Raw genomic sequence first — 16,245 nt, forward strand, 5'->3', positions numbered from 1 at the left:
TAAAATTGGAGATGCTAAAACATGCCCCTCTGAAGTAAATTTTCTTCTACTTTTAACGTTATTCTGAAAGTCTTGCTGGTTTGTCATACCTATAATCCTAACTACTTGGGATATCTACTCAGGAGCCTGAGATCTGTGGATAAAAGTTGGAAGCAAATCAGGGCAAAATAAATTCATGAGATTATTTTTCAAAAATTTTAATGAACCTGAAAAGGGCCAAGAATGGAGATATAGCTCATTTAGTAGCTCACCAATCTAGAGAGAAAAGGCCTAGCAAGACCTTGAAGCCCTGATTTCAAACTCTGAGCACGCCAACACACATGCAAATGCTTGAGCACATGCATGCATTCACACACATATTTATTCAAAATACCTTCATATCGGAGTTTTTCATGAATTTCTTTGCTAACGATATTATATGAGTAAAATAAAGGAAATAAACTCTTCCATCTCAGAACATTTTTTACTTTCTTATTTTAAAAGTACTGTACAGAGGGGTAACACTTGCATGAGCAATGTAATGAGTACATTTCCTAACAAGTATTGTTACCTCCTCCTTTATTGTTTCCCTACCATCCCTTCCCTCCCACCTCCACAAGTCTATTAACTTCCTCCCTTTCCCCGCCTCAATTGTAAAGTTCACTTTACAACATAGTGTCTTGTGCATCTCATTGTTACAATGGGTCAACCTGTATCCCTATTTAAGGATTTTGTTTTTTTTTCCTTCCCCTCAGAAAATTAGAGGAAAATATATACAAGAAGTAGGCGCACAAACTTCAAATACAGTGAAAACAGGTGTTATAGCATGGGGGAGGAACATATAAAGAAACAAAAACAACACACTGCACGTTATAAGTACGTGAGAAACGATATCAAGAAAAAAAAAATACCACTTGTGTCCCTAACTTGGGGTTCATTTCCCTTAACATAATCTTTTTTTTTTTTTTTTAGCTTTTTTTTTGTTTGTTTTGGTCGGTCGTGGGGCTTGAACTCTGGGCCTGGGCGCTGTCCCTCAGCTCTTCAGCTCAAGGCTAGCGCTCTACCACTGGAGCTACAGTGCCACTTCCGGTTTCTTGGTGGTTTATTTTAGATAGGAGTCTCATGGTCTCTCCTGCCCGGGCTGGCTTTGAACCGCGATCCTCAGATCTCAGCCTCCTGAGTAGCTAGGATTACAGGTGTGAGCCACCATCACCCGGCCCTTAACATAAACTTATCTGGTCATATACACATAACTTTTGACCTTTTCTGCTTATCCCAGACATATATTAGTTATTGAAAATTAGAGAAACCATGGGACCTATGTTTCTTTGGACTTGGCTTACTTCACTTAATAATTTTTTTTCCAAGTCTTTCCATTTCCTAACAAATTGGGCGATGGAATGCTTCAGGAATTTGCCTGTCATCCTTGGGCAGGGGCCATGCTAATCTTCTCTGTATCATTCCAATGTTAGTGTATGTGATGCAGAATTGAGCACAGAACATTTTTATATATGAATTGTAATTGATTTTTTAAACTAGACAAATCAACAAAAAGTAAGTTTAAAAGAATTGTTGTGAAATTTGAGAACCATGTACTTCTTACATAAGTACACATTTAAGAATAAAGTCAAGATTTACGTGTCAAAAACAAAATAAATCCAGATATTTGTTTTTCAAGAGATGTGTAGGAGGAGGAAATCAATTATTCTATACAAAGGACCTGTCATAATGAACACTGCAGCAAGTGTTAAGGTTTGTTAAAAGTTTTAATGTTTTAAATATATTTACTTTTGGATATTTGCTTATATATGCCAAAACTGGGACTGTATGACAGGTCATAATACTTTTCTATAACGTATTTAAGATTTATGGTAGCAGATAAGTGCTACTAAGTATGTACATTTCAGAGTTTATAGAAACTTTACTAATGAGAAGTTGCAAAGTCTTTGTGTAAAGGAGCAGAATAAAGAGTTGACTATGTTAACTACACAGTTTCTATTAAAACTGTAGGCCTTCCTTACTTTATATGTTAGTGAGGAACAAATGATGATATAAGCCATATACAAATTATGAGATGAACTATAAATGGTAATCTTAGTGGGTGACTTTAAACACTACTCATAGCCTATAAAATTCTTGTTGAACATCATAATCTTAGCCAGTGTTAAATGTAAAGAAATATGACAATAATAAAATCTAATTTGTAGTACACTTCAAATACTGAAAACACTGGTAATTGTTTTGTTTTTTATTTTATTATTCGTTAATATTTAATTATTGGTTTTCTTTATTTGTAGCATTGTTTTCCTTGTTGTAATATAATAGACTTTTTTGTAAGTTGTCATTAGGAGGTACTTTGAGAAGGTTACTGGGATGGCCACACCGTTTTTTATAGGTGCATGTGAATTTATAAAGAGGAAAATTAAGAACAAAATATGTATTTAAAAAATGATTAAGTAGAGTCTGATTCAGGAGTGTTGATAAATGTCCACACCTAAAATATTAGCCCTAGGCTGAAGCAGAGTTATTACAGAGTTGAGGTCACAAAAGTGAGAGACTGTGTTTTGTTTTGTGTTTTATTTTTATTTTGTTGGTCATGGGGCTGGAACTCTGGGGCCTGGGTGCTGTCCCTCAGCTCAAGGCTAGTGATACCACTTGAGCCACAACAGCACTTCAATCTTTTTCTGCTAATATGATGCTGAGAAATCAAACCCAAGGCCTCATGCATGCAAGGCAGGCACTCTACCATTGAGCCACCTTCACAGTACCTGAAAGACTGGGTTTTAAAAAATCATAAAAAAACATTTGCTTTCTGCTTTGGATTATATAATAAAATATATGAGTATTTTTGATGTTTTTGTGCATTGTCATACTTCTAAATTTATACTAACTTTACCCACTTTATCCTTGTCAAAGTCATGAAATATCTCTGGGAGTTTGCTTCTGTGAAGATTGTTTTTGCATTTATAATTTCTTCTGAGTTATTTTTATTTTTTATCAAAATCACTTTATATTTCATGTTGATGCGTATTTACTCAGAGAAAGGGATATAGAGGATTTAGTTTACCAAGTGAGCATTAAAATTAGAGCTCAACAATAAGACAAGATGTAAACATAAAGGGGATCCAAATAGGGAAAGAAGAAATAAAACTCTCCCTCTTTGCACATGACATGATCTTGTATTTAAAGAATCCCATAGACTCCACTACCAAATTACTCAAGCTGATTCAAAACTTTGGCAAAGTAACACGATATAAAATTAACCCCCCAAAATCAATGGCTTTTCTGTATGCCAACAATGAGAAAAGTGTGGCTGAATTTAGGAAAGTAACTCCATTTGCAATAGCCCCACAAAAAATAAAATACCTAGGAATTAACTTAACTAAAGAAGTGAAGGACCTCTATGATGAAAACTTTAAAATCTTGAAAAAGGAAATCAACACAGAACTTAAAAAATGGCAAAACCTCCCATGCTCCTGGATTGGAAAGATCAACATCGTGAAAATGGCAATACTTCCCAAGGCTATCTACAAATTCAATGCAATACCTATCAAAATTCCAACCTCATTCTTCAAGGAAAAAGAAGAGCCAATCCAAAAATTCATATGGAACAATAAAAGACCCCGAATAGCAAAAACGCTCCTCAATGGAAAGAACACTGCTGGTGGAATATCAATACCAAATTTCAAACTCTACTATAAAGCCATAGTAATAAAAACAGCTTGGTACTGGCATAAGAACAGACCTTAGGACCAATGGAATAGAATTGAAAACCCAGAAATGAACCTACAGACCTATAGCCAACTAATCTTCGATAAGGGAGCTAAAATAATAGAATGGAAGAAAGACAGCCTCTTCAGTAAATGGTGCTGGCAAAATTCGTTAACTACTTGTAGAAGACTAAAACTAGATCCTTATATATCACACTGCACCAGAATCAACTCCAAATCGATCAAAGACCTCGGAGTCAAAGCAGACACTCTGAAAACCTTACAGGATGGAATAGGAGAAACCCTAGGCCTCCTTGACTCAGGCCGAAATTTTCTTAATAGAGACCCGGAAACACAACAAATCAAAGAAAGGTTGGACAAATGGGATTGCATGAAGTTGCAGAGCTTCTGCATGGCAAAGGACATAACTAGCCAGATCAATAGAAAGCCCACGGATTGGGAGAAGATCTTTACTAGCCATACAATGGACAAGGGTCTCATATCTAAAATATACTTGGAACTCAAAAAATTAAATCCCCCAACAACAAATCCTCAAAGAAACAACTGCCCAATAAATAAGTGGGCTAAAGACTTGAAGAGAAACTTCTCTGAAGAAGAAAGAAGGATGGCCAATAGACACATGAAGAAATGCTCAACCTCCCTAGCCATAAAAGAAATGCAAATCAAAACAACATTGAAATACCACCTCAGCCCAGTTAGAATGGCTATAATCAAGAACTCTAACAACAACAGATGCTTGAGTGGATGTGGACAGAAGGGAACCTTACTTCATTGTTGGTGGGAGTGTAAACTTGTTCAACCACTTTGGAAAGTAGTATGGAGGTTCCTCAAAAGACTCCACATAGACCTCCCCTATGACCCAGCAATCCCACTTTTGGGCATTTACCCAAATGTTTACAAACAAGACCACACTAAAGCTACCAGCACAACTAAGTTTATTGCAGCATTATTTACCATAGCTAAGATATGGAACCAACTCTGATGCCTCTCAGTAGATAAATGGATCAAGAAAATGTGGTATATATACACAATGGAATTCTATGCCTCGATCAGAAAGAATGACATTTCCCCATTTGTTAGGAAATGGAAAGGCTTGGAAAAAATTATATTAAGTGAAGCAAGCCAAGCCCAAAGAAACATAGGTCCCATGGTTTCCCTTATTTGCAATATCTAGTATATGTATGAGTCAAGCAGGAAAGATCAGATAATGTAATGTTAGGAAAATGAACCCTTAGATATGTATTTAAATATTTTTTTCTTTCATGCATTTGTTTCTAACTCATTTATAAGATAATTTCTTTGTAACTTTGTATGTCCCTCCCCCACAGTATAACCCCTGTGTTCCTACTGCTAATAGAAAGAGGAAAGACTGCTCTCTGGAAACACGTAGCTATGGATTTAAGCACACTTACTGAACTCTGAGCACAGAGCACAGATTGAGCTGCAGGATTTTAAGAGCCATAGATGAATCAGTCAGATACCAGCTGCTTGGCTGACCACAGGGCACACTTTTGATGCCACATTTCTGAGGTAAAGCAGTTCTAAGCTGCCAAGACACTATGGTGAGAAGAAGCCTGAGGGGGAATTCTTGGTGGGAAGGAGAAGGTGAAAGTTTGGATTTAGGTTTTAGAAAATGCAAGCCACTTTCTGAATTGCTTGAGGCTGTGAGCAGATCATCATATTTTCTAGCTTTCTAGATGCAGAGTATGAGAACACTTCCCACATATCACACTCAATCCCTCCTGCCTAGCAGTCTTCAATTCCCTCTTATAGCAGTTAAGCAATTTTTAAGAAAGCAAAATTCAGCGAACCTGATTAGCTTGTGAAGAAAACATATCCTCTGGCTTTAGAATAGATCAATTTCTATCTCAGAATAAGAGGAAGAAAAGAAACCACATTCTACAGAATGTAACACCTTAAACATGCTAGTTTGCTGCATGAACTTTTCATTAGATTCATACAAGAAAAAAAAGAAATCTGAGAATTTCTGGAGCCTTTGTTAGCCTAATATCAAGTTCTTGTTGTTTTGTATTTGTTGGTTTGTTTTGTTTTTTCCTAATACTTCAGAGATTCTAGTTAGAAGAATTGAAAAAATACAGATATTAGCCTGGTTCAGATTAATCTGAAACCACAGCAACTAAGTTATCAAATTCTAAATCTAGTCTCAAAGCTGAAAGTGAAGGCTTCCCTCCCCGCAACATCTTCAGAATAGCAGTATTGTCTAAGTCTCGGGTTTGTTTTCTTCAAAGAATTAGAAAGCAGAACAGTTTTTAAAGCAGTTTTTCTTCAAAGCGAAAAGAGAGCAGTGCAACGGTCTCTTCCTCAAAGCAAAAACAAAGCAGTGAAACAGACTCCCCAGCGAAAAGAAGGACATAGTGTCTCATAATTGGTTTCCTAGTCTCAGAGCATGAGTATGGAATTTTTCCTTATTGGATGCCCCATCTCAGAGCACAAGCACAGAAAACACTTTTGATTGGATGGGAAGTAGAGGGACACTCCCTAGACCATAGTCAGAAAAAGCCATGTGTTAGCACCTAAAGCTTCATGTGAAAAGGGTGTGTAATATTTGCTGCATCATTCATCCTCACCATGTTGGAGCCAGTTCCAACCATTACCTTTTATCCATAACTACACAGATGTAGTGATTTAACTCCCTCTGAGTGGCACATAAGCACTTGTTACTCACAGGGCACTGTACATTGTAATGTCCCACCAACACTATGTTGACAGAGAAATTAGATTTCTAAATTGCTGTTTTGAAGAAGCAAAGCCCTCTGACTTAAACTTGCACACTTAACTTAAAATTTATTGTCTTTTTTCAATTCTATTAGCATTACCTACTTAAATAAGTGTATTTTTCATTTTGATATATCCACATAGGCATACAATGTACCATGATTATGCTTAACCCCTTCATAATTCTCTCCTAAGTTTCATTAATCATTTTAAGAATACAACATAGTAGTAATAAGTACATTTACAATATTGTACAATCTCAATATCCACACTCTTTACATCCTCCAAGATTCAAATTCTTTATTCGTTAAAACAATTTTCCACCTCTCCTCTGCTTCAAGGTATACATCAAGTATGATTTTGCTTCCTGTCTCTATCAATTAGAGTGTTCTATGTAACTACTGATATAAGTAGAATCATGTATTACTTGATCTTTTTATGTCTGGCTTATTTCACTTAGCAGTGTTCCAAAGTTTCAACCATATTATAGCATATGTCACAACATAATTCTTTTTTTTGGGGGGGGTCCGGTTGTGGGGCCTGAACTCTGGGCCTGGGCACTCTCCCTCAGCTCTTCATCTCAAGGCTAGCACTCTACCACTTGAGCCACAGCGCCACTTCCGGCTTTTTTCTTTTTGCTTATGTGGTGCTGAGGAATTGAACCTAGTGCCTCATGCATGCAAGGCAAGCGCTCTACCACTGAGCCACCTTCCCAGCCCCATAATTCTTTTTAAAGTTGAAATAATATGCCACTGTATGTTTAAACCACATTTGCTTTAGCTATTCATTTGTTGATGGCCACTGGATTGCCTCCATGTTTTGAGTATTGTACAAAATGACTATGAGTGTACAAGATTTCTTCCAGACCTTGCTTTTAGATGTTTAAAGTATATGCCCAGAAATGGAATCACTGGATCACATGAAAACTCTCTTTTCTTTCTTTTTTTAAAAATTTTTTTGTCATGGGTCTTGAACTCAGGGTCAAGTCACTGTCCCTGAACTTTCCCTCAAGGCTAGAGTACTACCACTTTAAAACACAGATCCACTTCCAGTTCTTGGATTTCAGCCTCCTGTCCTGAGTGGTTAGGATTACAGGTATGAATAATCCTGTTTTTAATTATTTGAAAAGATGCCATTCTGTTTCCCATAGAACGGTTCCAATTTTACCACACTTTTGGCAGTATTGTTACTTTATTTTTTGTAGTTATTCTACCTAATTCATATGAAGTGGTAATTTTCTTCATTATTTTGACTTACACTTTCGTGGTGATTAGTGATGTTAAACACCTTCTTCGTGGGCTTGTTAACACTTTGTCTTCTCTGGAGAAACATCTGAGTTCTTTGCACATTGTAAAGTCAGGTTGTGTGTCGTTGCAATGATGTTTTTTATATATTCTTGATTTGAACCACTTATCAAATATATACGTGCAATAACTTTATCCCATTCTGTGTTGCTTTTTTGGACACTGTTGATTGCAACCTTTGGTGCATTCTGATTTATGTTTTCCTATAATGAATGACCCTTCATTGATGTCAGTTTCCAGTATGTCTTCTGGTCCTTTAACTACGAACCATCATATTGATTTGGACTCCTGCTATGGTAACAGTGAAGTAAAGCTACATAATTATGCTCTGGTCACCTACCTACTGCCACTTATGTATCTCTCTCCATTATCTTTTCGTAAAGGCCTTGGGGGCATATCCACAACTTATTTGGTCCTTAAAAACCTGTAGAATTACAGGCCTTAAATTTAGTTTTAATGGAAATATGTGACGTCCAATTTCTTTTTTTTCCTTTTTGTACATTTCTGATTGTAATAATACTGTACAAAGGGGTTACAGTTACGTGACAAGGTACATTTCCTATCAAGCATTTTTGCCTCCTCCAGGCAAATAAGATGAAAATTGAGAGCTTCGTAATATAGAAGCACACCAAAACTCTAGGTATATATTTTTCTTCATATGAGTATTTAGAATTGTGTGATGCTAGAGATATAACCTACTTGCAAGTTAATAATGAACTTGTCACACTTTAATGGATGCTAGACGATTTATGATGCTCTTGGGTCAGAGACAAAAAGGACTTAATTTTTACAGTAATAGTGAAAGCCAGTGAGATATGTGTGTATGTGTATATTTATATATTACAAGTGTAGCTCCCATCCCTCAGTGCCACTGAGTGAAGTAAAGATAGCCATGTGAAGCCTATACAAACAACGGGTTCTGAGTTTGAGCAACCTCAATCTTTCTAATGAGCAATAGGCATGCTTGAACTTTACTCTGGAGAATGACAATAGCTTAGAAAAAGCTTGCAAATATACTATGGAATATAGAGCAGTTAGTGTTCACTTGAAGATATGCAAACACTTGAGTCTGCCGTGGAATTTTTTTTATTTCTTTTGTTTCTTGAATGTTCCTAGCTACTAAGACCAATATATATTTCTCCTAATAAACGTTTAGCTCCCCTTAAAAAGGAGGCAAGACAATTTGTTGAGAATACTTATTATTTTTCTAGCCCTAAGCCCTCAGTCCTATCTAGAATACAATTCAACAAAATAAATAGATGGAATTCAAATTTAACACATCTAGAAGTTTTTTTCTTAGAGGCATTTCTTAAGGTAGGTGTGGAAGAAATTAAGGAAAAAATAGGCCCACAAATATATACTATGAAAATATTCTATGTATTTTTTGATAAAAAAGAGCACCTGTTTGATTGAAATACAATCATTATTTTTCTACCTTCAGGATTCCACACACTTTGCTGTCTACTAAATATAGAAAAGATTCATGCATAACCCTCATCTTCAAGGAGCAATTTTCAGTATCCCAAGTAACTTGTGTTTATCTCCCACCCCTTTCCTCCCAGCTGTCAATCTAGGTGAGTGATGGCTGAATTCTATAAGACAGGAAAACTCAGATAATTCACAGGCATTCAGTTAGTATCTAATGGAAAATTCTTCACTTGGATTATATTTTATGATCATCTTTGTGAGAACTTCAGCTTCCTTATTTGGAAAATGAGCTGTTCAGTTAAAAGTGAGTATATGAATCTTATTATTTAAAATTTCATTTAACTGAAATTGGAAGAATTAATTTTTCAGACACTATTCACATTTAAGATTCATTAGCCACATATAGCCAGTGGCTAGTCTGTTAGACAATGCATATATAGAATATTTCCATTATCACAGATGTTTCTGTTAGAACTGTTTTAGAGCATGTTTTAGTTTGTTAAGGCATGGTCCATGTTCATAAACTATATATGCTCCGTAGGTGGTACTCAGACTGAAGATCCAACCAGAAAGGCTAGACACCCATGAAGTTAAGATATAGGTATAAATTGTTCTACATAGGCACACTTATTTGTGAGGAGGAAGAGGATCAAACAGTCAACGTCAGCAGAAACAACCCTCTCAACTCCAGGAAAGAATAGGTAAAAATTTTAGCAGTTCTTTGCAGCTTTGCTTCTGTGATTGAAATTGACTGTGGTATTCTCAATGGTGATTTTGTTGGAAAATATAAATGTGTAATTATCATATTAGCTCAGTGAAGAATTAGAGTTTGTGCTTTGTAAATGTAATCTGATATTTATATGTGACATTTCAATTTCTCCTGGTATCAATACACCACAAATATCTTTATATGGTTTCTGAGTTGTTTCTTTCGTTAATTTTCTTGTTCTTACAGCAGACATTTTAAAAATTAGTGGAAAAGTTAAGACTTTCTTGTGTTTTGCAATCCCATTATTTCTCCGTAAGCTTAATAAAAAATGAGAATCTAAGAACTATGTGAAGAAATTGTATCTCCAATCACCTGTTCATTTTCATTAATTACTAGACCAAAGGGAACTGGCTCCCCAGAATCTCACCTTCAGAATTCAAGAATGAGGTGGGAATAAGGCAAGGAAAGAGAGACATAGAAATTTGCACTGAAGTTACTGTGCTGTCACAATGAACGCTTGTTCTCATGCAATCTTTTTGAATCCCACAGTTAGCATTTTTGTGGTTTTTATTAGTATGACAAAGATGACTGACTTTCCCAGATTTACAGTTGGAAGTGTGTGGCACACATTCCTTTATCTATGGAATCTTCCTTAAAATTGTGCATCATTCACTTTGGGTCTCAATGCCTTTTCCATCCTTGTCACAAGTAGGTATTTCTACAAATGGAGACATTGGTTCATCATTTGTCTTTAAATGATTAAATTATGTGGATTTGCTATAGAAGGAAGGTATTATGGGTAGGACCCTTTGGTCCATGTTGACATTTCTTTATGGAATTCTTTTACGGTCCTTACTCATGGACTCATGTGTAAGTAATTCTTCCCATATTCCAGTATACTCCAGTAGAGTGGGGCAACGCATTAGAAATTTAAAACATGCCTATAACTCTTTTAAAGTATACTTTTAAATATAATGATATAAATAAAAGCTTTTGTTTTGTTTTTATTTTTTATTTTAATATTATTGTCAAGGTGATGTACAGAGGGGTTACAGTTACATAAGTAAGGTAGTGATAACCTTTCTTATTTAACTTGTTACCCGCTGCCTCATTTTTCTTCCTCTTTCCTTCATTCTCTCAATCCCTCCAAAGTTGTACAGATCATTTCCAACATATTGTTACATTTGATTTCCTTTAATTAAATGTTTGTGATGTTCCCATCCTGGAACTCCACAATGTAAACACTGGAACACCACGGTTAGACCCCTCTGCCATGCATATATACATATGCATATTTTCCTAAAATTTGGGGTCATATATTTGTTTGATTATTCATTTGTTTATTGCCCAAACTGGAGCTTGAATCCAGGGCCTACACACTGTTCTCTGCTTTTTTTTCCCCACAGCACTAGCCACAGGCCCATTTCTGTCATTTTGGTGGTTAAATGGATATTCCTCTGGTGGCTGGCTTTGAACCATAATTTTCAAATCTCACCCTTGTGAGTAGGTAAGATACAGGTGTGAGCCTACTTTATAAGTTGACTTTTCACCTCATTATATCATTCATATATTTCCTATCCTTAGAAATTTCATACTGTTCTAAGAACATCACTTACAATGATTGCATGGGAGTCCAGTGCTTATAAATTCCAATTAATTAAACTGTCCTTAACACTGAAAATTTTGTTGTCTCCAAAATATTAAATACATCATTAAAGTTCATTTGGATTTTTCATTCTAGTATTTATTTTTTATAATTAGATAAGTATCTGCTAGTTGTTAGAAAGAACCAAATACAAAATTTCTTGTTACATAATGATCTATCTTAACTTGGCTCATCTAAAACAGTACGTTACTCCTCCCTATAAAGTTTATATTTTTCCCAGCATGCAGTTCCAGTTTTGTAACTTTTACACACCTTACCCATTATAATGCTTTTGTTGAAAATCCCTCTTGCTATCATCCAGTTTTTATAAAACATTTTCCATGTATTTCATTAATAGGAAGGCATATTTAACTAATACCAACTCAACGTCATCATTTCCACGTGTATTAGCATTTTAGCCTGGATCAGAACTTGATTCTAACAATATTTTATTTTAATGGAAGAATCAGAGTATCAAACGGAAGGCTGAGGGTTCCCTTATGAACAAATTTTATCATTCATTGCTTATTTTTGTTTTTGAATTTAAAAGTTAAAGATTACTAGCTCACATATCCTCTGTTGTCACTGCATTTGATTCCAGTTCTCTACATCATGTATATACATTTTTCTAATTTGGGAAGGGAAAGGGAAACAACAAAATGCTCAAACAAGGATACAGGTTGACCAATTGTAACAATGAGAAGTACAATAAACTATGTTGAAAACTAACTTCACAACTTCAGGGTAGGGGGAAAGAGGAGTTGAGGAAGTAAGGAGGGAAGGAAATGTAGGGGGAAAACAGAGGATGGAGTAACAATGCTCGACAGGAAATGTACTCATTACCATGCTGTAACTGAACCCTGTAACCCCTCTATACAGTTTCTTTAAAATAAAAATATTTTTAAAAAGATTACCAGCTAATATTTCCATGGTTAACTTGCTATGCAACTTAAATGCTTCATATAGCTGAAAATGGGAAACCAAAAAGAAAGCAACTTTCAATATATATATATATATATATATATATATATATATATATATATATATATATATATATATATTGCTGTAACACTGAGATGCCAAATCCAGTGCCAAGTGCACAAGAACCCAGAGTACAGTCATTAATCTCTAGAATTCTGAGTTGTTTTCTTTGGCTGGAAATCTCTTTAGTGTATTATGCACAATATGCAGAAATGTCCTGAAAAAATATTCATGGATAAAAACAATTCTACACGATCAGGAAAATTTGCACCATGTCAAAAAGTGGAAAATAAGACGAGAAAAATTCTATTCCTGCTTATATAAAAGCTAGGATTGGACATGGATCTACCAGTAGACTGAAGAAGAGAAACAATTATTTAAGTGAGTTGTTATTATAAATGTAATAATATAATGATATACATGGTAAAATAGAACCTGATAATGAGCCATGAACTCTGCCTGGGGAGTTCAAGAAAATCTTTATTGCTCAGTATCTTGATACATAGGAAGGGAGAAAACAAATATTCTGTAAAATGAAGAAAATCTTATGAAGTGCAGAAATCTCTAAATATTATGATCAAGGCACGTAAAGTATCAGGAATAAGGTACCAGTTAATTGAAGAGTGAAATTGGAGCGATTGAAATGACCATATTGCTTGGTATTATGGAACTTCCTTAATATGCACAGGGCCCTGGGTTCATTCCCCAGCACTAAAAAGGAAGGAAGGAAAGAAACCAAGAAAGATTTGCAAGGTGGGGTCTATAGTTCTCTTTCTTTGATGAGGCCCTGCCTGGTTTTGGGATGAGGGTTAGGATAGCTTCATAGAATGAGTTCGGTTGTGAACTTTCTCGTTCAATTTCATTGAAGAGTTGGAGGAGTATTTGTGTGAGCTGTGCTTTGAATGCCTTGTAGAATTCTGCTGTAAAACCATCTGGTCCTGGGCTTTTCTTAGATGGGAGGACTCTAATTGCTGTTTCTATGTCAATACTTGATATGGGCCTGTTAAAATGATTTAACTCATCTTGGTTTAGTTTCAGCATGTCAATATTTGCTAGGAAAAGGTCCATTTCTGCCATGTTCTCAAATTTATTAGTATAAAGTTTTGAGAAGTATTCCCTTATAATGTTCTGAATCTTGGTTGTTTCTCTGGTGATGTTTCTATTCTAATCTCTGAGTTTATTTATTTGGGTTGTACTCTTGTTTTTCTGATAAGGTTTGCTAAGGGTCTGTCAATTTTGTTAATTTTTTAGAAGAACCAACTCATTTTTTGTTAATACTTTCTATGGTTTTTTGTGGATTCTAATTCATTTAATTCTGATTTAATTTTAATTATTTCTTTCCTTCTACTGGATTGGGGTTTATATTGCTGCTCTTATTTAAGGAGGGTCAGATGCTTTATTAAACTGTTGGTTTCAGATCTTTCCACTTTGTTGATGTAGGAACTCAGAGCTATAAAATTGCCCCTGAGTACTGCCTTTGCTGTGTCCCAGAAGAGCTGGTAATTTGTGTGTTCATTTTTGTTGAATATCATGAACATTTGAATTTCCTTTCTAATATCTTCCATGACCCACTCGTGATTCAGCAGTGTGTTGTTCAGCCTCCATGTGTTACAGGACTTTCTTTGGTGGCTTTTGGTGGTGAGTTCTAATTTTATTCCCTTGTAGTCTGAGAAGTATAAGTTCAATGCTTTTGAATTTGGACAAGTTTGCTTTGTGGCCTAAAATGTGGACTATTTTGGAAAATGTTCCATGTGTTGCTGAGAAAAACGTGTATTCTTATGCTGCTGGGTGAAATATTCAGTAGATGTCTGTTAAAACTGGTTGTTCTATGCAGTTGATTAGATCTGCGATTTCTCGAGTTGATCTATCTAGTGGGGAAATTGGTGTGTTAAAGTCCCCAACAATTAATGTCTTTGGATCTATGTGGGATATGAGGAAAAGTAGTGTTTCTTGGATAAATTTGGGTGCTCCTTTGTTTGGCGAATAGATATTTAGTATTGTAATATCCTCCTGAAGGAGAGATCCTTTAATTAGTATGTAGCGACCTTCTTTATCTCTTTTCACGAATTTTAATTTGAAGTCTATTTTATCTGATATTAGGATTGCAACTCCCGCCTGTTTATGGGGGCCGTTTGCTTTGGTTCCAGCCTTTCATGCTGAAAATGTTGTTTTTATGGGCAAGATGTGACTCCTGAAGGGAATAGATAGAAGGATCTTGCTTTTTAATCCAACTGGGCAGTCTATGTTGCTTAATTGGAGAGTTAAGTCCGTTAATGTTGACAGATAGGACTGAGAGGTATTTGGGAGTTTCTGCCATTTTGTGCACCTTCTTGGGGGCTGCAGCAACTGGGTTCTTCCTATGGTTCTTGGATGCTCAGTTTGGGTGTGATTTCTTGGCCTTTATTGCGGTCTTGTTGGTTTTCTCTGTGTAGAAAATCATTAAGAATCTTTTGTAGGGCTGGTTTGGTGGATATATATTGTTTCAGTTGTTCTTTGGTATGGAAGGTTTTTAGTTTACCTTCGGTTATGAAGGAGTGTAAGCTGGGTACAGTATTCTTGGTTGATAGTTGTTTGTCTGTAGTGCATGGCATACATCATTCCAGGTTCTTCTTGGTTTGATTGTCTTTGATGAGAAATTTGAGGTGATTCTAATTGGTTTCCCGTTATAGGTGATTCATCTTTTCTCCTTGACAGCTTTAAGGATCTTTTCATTGGTCTGAATTGATCCATTGTGGATTATAATGTGACAGTGGGATGTCCTATTCTGGTCTGGTCTATTTGGAGCCCTAAAACTTATTGTATCTGAATACGTCTATCTTTTTTCATGTTTGGGAAGTTCTCTGCTAGGATCCTGTTAAACAAATTTTCTAGACCATTAACGTGTTTTTAAGTGCTCCTCTACACCCATTATCCTCAGATTAGGCCTTCTGATGGTGTCTTCCAAATGTTGAATAGATCTATCATATTTCTTGGATTTGTCTTGGATGGTTATATGTTTTTTCTCTATAATATCCATGCTGTCTTCAATCCCGGAGATTCAATCTTCTGCAAGTTCTAACCTACTATCAAGACTTTCTACTTCGTTTTTTTTTTCTTTTATTTCTAGTTGGTCAGCTTTGATGGCTTCAAATTCTTTGTTGGAGCTTTGTTTTAGATCTTGTATGGACTTCTTTACTTCCTTAATTCGGTGTTCAGTGTTTATTCTCAAATCACTTAGTTGATTGGTTATGGTTTCCTTGGACTCCAATTCCTTCTTCTGGGTTAGATTCAGTATTCCATTTGTGGACTCCTTGAGTTCTTTTAGTTCACCACTTATGGATTCCATGAATGCCTTAATTATCTTTGTGTATTCTCATCCTGGTCTCTCAATTCCTGTATTACTCTTTGATTAGCTTCCTCCAGTTCATGCGATTCCTGTAGCTCTCTTTGACTGATCTCAGCCTGCTCACACCATTCCTTTATTTCTGTTTGAGTGCTCTCAAGCTGCTCATGCAATTCTGTATCAATCTTTGAGTAGCTTCCTCATGCTCATGATATTCCTGTATTGGCCTTTTTTTTGCCTCCTCTCTCTCCCTATCATGCTCATACTGAGTCCTTTGCAGGTTTTCAATCTTTTCATTTACCATGTTTACCAGTAGTGTTTGTAGAGCTAATTGGGAACTTTCCTCTGGATTATTATCTGTTCTGTCTACGGATTATCATGAGTGGGAGTTGAGATAACCAGACTTGCCA

General features: G+C 35.7%; 1 pseudogene; it reads right to left on the reverse strand.

Moving 5' to 3' along the window:
• Positions 1-1,362: 1,362 nt before the first annotated feature.
• Positions 1,363-1,475, reverse strand: LOC122097970 (annotated as a pseudogene).
• Between the last annotated feature and the right edge of the window lie 14,770 nt (positions 1,476-16,245).

This window comes from Dipodomys spectabilis, unplaced genomic scaffold (genome assembly GCF_019054845.1).
Source record: "Dipodomys spectabilis isolate Male_0828 unplaced genomic scaffold, ASM1905484v1 ptg000445l, whole genome shotgun sequence".
Taxonomy (NCBI): domain Eukaryota; kingdom Metazoa; phylum Chordata; class Mammalia; order Rodentia; family Heteromyidae; genus Dipodomys; species Dipodomys spectabilis.